The following is a 6,000-nucleotide window of genomic DNA, read 5'->3' as shown; positions in this document are numbered from 1 at the left end:
GAGTAGCATTTCCTTGCCAGTCCCATTGAATTCAAACAGACCAAGCACATCCTTCAGTAGGAACCAAGGAGAAACCCTCCCTTTTGATACCAGAAAAGCCTGCTTCTCGTAGCCCCTGGTTTTCATTCTGTCCCTGACTGTAACCCCACTGTGGCCCTGTGTTTTGTGTGGTGTCCTTCCCCCTCAAGCTGTGAGAATATGTGACTAATAGGTTGTTTTCAATTTCACCCTGTCTGTCCAGCTTCAGATGCCGTGTGTTCTCCATCCTATAACCCTAGGGTGGAAATCTCTCCCTCATCAATAGGGTGGATAGTTGATAATTAAAACTACCCTTTTCCTACCTTATTTATTTTTCAGTATTTGACGAAATTAGTTGAAGTAAGTTGAGCTACATTGGGTGAACTTATTGGGTGGGATGATGTGAATTTTGTAAAACTAGGTTATGCAGATGTACCCTTGGTGAAACAGCAGTTTGTTAAATATGATTTCTCTGGGAGATGAACTCATGTTTGTTTGACTCCAGTTTTGCTTATTCGCTGCCCACATAACATGTTGTTAAGGTGAATAGAAATGCATATATTAAAACAGCATTCTAAAACTAAATCACAAAAGGACAGTCAGAGCTGACTTCAGTTTCTTAGTCCAAATTTCCTGATGTCTTATACACGAGAATCATCCTTACCAATGACCATGTAACAGGGAGAACATTGAAATTTTAAAACATAAATGAAGTTCTAGATGCTATAACTTATTTGTTTATTTTTAAGTATAGTTACTTCTAGGATTTCAAGTTAAAATAAAACACAGAGACTGGAAGCATATCCTGCCCTAGACCCAGAACTCAGAGTTAAGAGAAAGGGTCTGGATAAGAAGAGTTAGGTTTATGGTTAGGTTCTTACATCAGTTGGTCTGTATTTGTCTCATCTTCATAGGTAGGATAAGGGCCAGAATATTTTCAAGGTTCTGTTCTGCACTAAAATTCTATTATTCTTCAGGGCCCACTTATAAACAAAGCAAAACAGAAAATAAGATTAATTGCTAAGTGAGGTCAGATAATAGTTTATGAATATGGGCCAAAAACATGAAAGTGTTATGACTTTTTCAAAAATAGCTGCTAAAGGAAGATGCAAAAGGAAGATTAAAAAATAAGTTTTATACACTTATTATGTCTTTTATTTATTTTTATTTACATGGCTTCCTCTTCATTATGTGTCATGTACGTGTCACAAAAAAGAGCTAGAGGGTTTGGTTTAATCTGTATCCTCTTTAAATTGGTCAAGCCCATTTTTGGCATATACAGTAGCCAAAGTTACACAAGAAAAAAAAACTTTAAAAATATTTATAATTTACATACTATGTATTTTTAGAATGATTTCCAAATAAACATAATTAATGAAAAAATTAACTTAAGAAGTATAATTTAAATAGTAATAATAATCAATTATCACACAAAGAATAAAGTAGAATACAGTAGAGAGACTTCCATGTGACGTAAGGATAAAAGTCTAGAATTCTCTGGGAATGTTAATACATAAGGCAGATCAGGTCCCATTTGGATAACAAGCTTAATAAGGCTTGAATGGTAAGGAGAAAGTTAACAAGCTCTTCTACAAATAAGATTACCTTCTCCCCAGACCTTTTTTTGTTCTTTTGTATTGTCTTGCTTAAAGGCAGCAAGATTCACAGAGGCAAAAAAAATCTCATTGATAACTTCTCCCTCTCCCTCATCAGTCAGCTGACCATCTAATCCGAGAGGAAGTTCAATCCATCTATTATTTGACATGTCTGTCAATTCTGTCCTTCCCCCTCCATTTTTACTAGTCCAATCTGAAGTTAGTTGTGCTCATTTGTTGTCTAGCTAGATATTTACAACTTTCGGTCTGTCCTTATGAGTTATCTTACTAAATCTGAATTGGGTAATGCTTAGTAATTTGCAGCATTTATTTTTATCTTTCAATTGTTATATCTCATGTTGGAATACACTCTTCTATTAAGAGTGTTAAAAGAAATGTTACATCTTAAACTAAAACTCTGTGCTAATATCTAAAATGCTAATATCTAAAGGCTAATATTTTAAAATGCCTACTATGTACACCTTGTTCACTCCACGTAACTGATTTGCAGTTGAAAACTTGCTTCCCACCTCAGCAGCAATACCGTGAAATGATAATCACAGTGGTACAGCCTTGTCGTATAGATTAATGAAATGTTATGACAGTGTCACATGATTCCACATGATTTGCTAATGGTATCGCCAATTCTTCCCTTGTTCTGGTTCCTATAATTACAAGTACATTATTTTAGGATCATTGAGACATCTTTGAACTGAGTAATATTTGCAAACACTGGGCACATGAATCCATACATCTTTGTCAAAGAAACAATGGAAACAAAGGAAGCATCTCTTCAGGCATCTCAATGAAAGAGTTTGGTATTACTATATTTTGAAATACAATTTATGTATTTCTTCTCTTTTTTACTACTTCGTAGGGCATACTGCATCACTTTATTTCATTCTTTGTCATATTTTAACAAGAATTACTCAACAATCATTTATTTTTATTACTTTTCTCCATGTTTTAAGTTATATATGTATATGACTACACAGACTTCAGAAATCAAACCTGCTTCTCAGTCTCTTAAAACCACAGAATGAAGGAAGATGATCATAGTCTCTTTCTTTCTCCCTCTCTCATTTCTCATTTTCTCTCTCTAATTCATCCTTACTCAGTGTATTTTATTGTAACCACTGTGCTGTCTCTTTGTGGTCTATGTAGCCCAGTAATAAATAAGGGTGGTTTTCACAAAATGTCAAAAAAAGTTGATCACTGATTGCCCAAGTGTGGAAAAGCCCAAGCCAGCTTGTTGCAATCAAATATTATTACCTTTCAACTAGGCATTTTGATATTCTAAACATTAATTAATGGAAGGGCACAGAATTTGTTTACCTATAATACAATTCTTTCTCTTCGTGTATTCACCCATATGAGTTTCTTTTGTTGTTGATTAATACCTACCCATCACACACATACACACACATGGATATCAATTTTGAGAGAAAGAATTGACAGAAAACTTTGAAAGTTGCCACTCACTCCATTGTTAATTAGGAAACACAACTGAGAATGACAGTCTCACACTTTTAGAATAAAATTCAGAATTTCAGGTTTATGCAATTCACCCTGTCAACAATCATATTCTTCCCATTGTCATGATTAAGAGAAGAGTCACTCACACTGATAAGGGAAGGGGAGGGAATGGGAGTTGTGCTCCAGACTAGGTGATGGCAATGTTAATTAAACGGCCCTTACTTCTAAGTGGATTCCTTTAGGTGTTGCCCAATGATTATCAACTGCTCTCAAAAGTACATAAGTTAAAAGGAAATAAGACAAAAAGTATCTTCATCTACACAATATTCTCAATAGAAATTTTCACATGGATTAATAAACTTCCTTTCAAATATAAATGTTCCCTTAGAAACATTAACTTAGTCATAGTTGAATATGAACTGCCTTATTTTAACTGATAAATTTAAATCCCGTTTTTATGACAAGGACATAAAACTTCCAATTGATTAAAGAGAAAAAAGAAAAATGTTTAAACTTTTTGCACAGCCAAAGCACAGCTCTGGAGAACAGAGTCTGCCAGGCTAAGAAAGGACAAATTCAAGAAGTCTACAATCAGAACCATTAAAAAAGAAATGCAATTTCCACTGAGCAGATAGTAAATACTGCCCAAATTCATTTTATAATATTTATAATGTCATATGCAAAAAGTGTGATTCTGTCAGATATGCAGTTAATTCCAACCCACATTTCTTTGCATGGAAATAGAATGATATTCAGAAAGCACATTGGGGTCAGGTCAAAAAATCAGGTAAATATGGCCTAGTGCAAACATACATATATATTTTTCTTTAGTAGGGATAGAGGGCAACTTGAGATTTGCAAAAAAGAGTTGAAGGAGATGACTAGAACTCAACAGCTGTGATTTTGACTTCCTGGACTCTGTACCACCAATAAATAAAGAGGCACACATGGGCTGAGCTGATGAGTGGATATCAAAATCAGGTCTCTTTTCATCTCGAGGTTTTGAAATTAGCACTGCTTAAATACAACTCTAAAGCAGTCTGGAATTTTGAGAAACGAATTATTTCCATTCTCAGACTGTATTCCATACTTTAGGTAACCAAGAATAAAGTAATGGAAAACAATATTAATAATAAAATATGCCACTTAATGGTGCGTTAACATTGTGCTATGCATTTCGCATGCATCAATTCACCTAATTCTCACAAAAATTCTACAACTAAGTGTACTTCTCCATATTTTGCAAAGGTAAAGATTAAGATTCAGATGCGAAGTGACTTTTCAAAAAGATCTTGCCTGTCTTTTCACAGCGTTCAAAAAGTTTAAATTTGAAATAGAGATCATATGGTGCAGTGCTTTTCTAACATTTAGGACAATGTTCACAGCAAGAAATACAGTTCACATGGTGACCTATTTCACACATGTATCTGAAAAATGTTTTACAAAGAATTATTGGCTTTTACCATGAGTAATGAGTTTTGGTACTTTTCTATGCTATTTTTTCCTATTCCATTTACTTATTTTTGATTTAATGCTGTCGTCTTAAAATATTGAATTGCTCTCATGACCCACTGTTGGGTTTTGACCACAAATGTAATCACTTAATTATTTGCTTATTTTATTATTTAATATTCTCCTCTTATTTCTTTCATTCCCAAAGCAAACTAGAATTTTCTTGAAGGCAGATATTACCATGTTACATCCCCTCATTGGCGAAACTTAATTTATGTTTGTAATATAATAAATTTAATTTTAGCTCTGAAAATTCATAATCTGGGTTAAATAGAAGAGTCCATGATATGATTCCCAGAAAGTATAATAATAAGGGGTAGGAGATACAGGTCTATAGGGGAACCAAAGCAACTTGTGGTTATAGCTGTTAACATTTCATTGAGAACTATCATTCCTGTATATTTTATTCAGTTCTTTCCCACCATAACGTTGGCATTATTAGTTGTTCAAATACCTAGTCTTCTCCTTCTTTGCTTCATAAAATGAACCTCTGTCCAGATATGTGTGGTTTGAACTCAAGAAAATAATTTATACAATCCACACATGGGATTAAGAAGCATACATCTCTTCTATTACATTTTAGCTATTTCAGAATGTAAATTTCTATAAGATTCATTCAGATGTTTTCACATTACAGAAAAGTCTATTCCTTAATTCATATTTTTGTCTTGGGAAATGATACCCATATGATTTTTTTATGTTTCTATCAACTTTAAATATGAAATAGTTTGTTTCTAAATTTTAGATAAAGTGTTTTTTCTTTTATTGCTTGAAGGCACTCATATCCTATATAAAACCTTTGTATTAATCTTTGTGGACCTTTGTATTACTACCACTTAAAAAATTAAAAAGAAATATAACATCAGGTGGAAATATATATATATATAAAATATTCATTGCGGGTATCATGAGAATCATATGGAACTAAATGCCTACTTTCAAAGCTATAAATATAGTGAAATCCTTTAAACCTAGCATATGTTGCTTCAAATGAAACAGTTTTGAACAGATGTCCCCTTAGACCTGATATATTAAGACTAAAATTACTAAATCAGCATTAGTTGTTTTTAAACTTAGAGCCATATTTTGCCACTGATTTTTATCCAAAGCTCCCACGGGCGTAAGTGGAAGATCCATGCATGGAAAAATGGCATAATATGTATCCTAGTTTTATTTATTTCATATGTATACAGCAGTATAAAATAATATATTACATTTACACTCATTTTACTTAGGTATCATTATAGCATTCACAGTAACAAACACTATAGTTAAGATTTAAACTCATCTTTTGTTATAATACCCTGTTTTCACTCACAGATAACTGTCTCAAAAATGTGTTTAGAGCTGAAATTCCCTGCTTACTTTCGGCTCAAGGATGTATGGATGTATTGGAAGT

Source organism: Neophocaena asiaeorientalis, unplaced genomic scaffold (assembly GCF_003031525.2).
Source record: "Neophocaena asiaeorientalis asiaeorientalis breed wild unplaced genomic scaffold, Neophocaena_asiaeorientalis_V1.1 scaffold65, whole genome shotgun sequence".
In the NCBI taxonomy this organism is placed as follows: Eukaryota; Metazoa; Chordata; class Mammalia; order Artiodactyla; family Phocoenidae; genus Neophocaena; species Neophocaena asiaeorientalis.
This window is presented reverse-complemented; position numbering follows the sequence as displayed.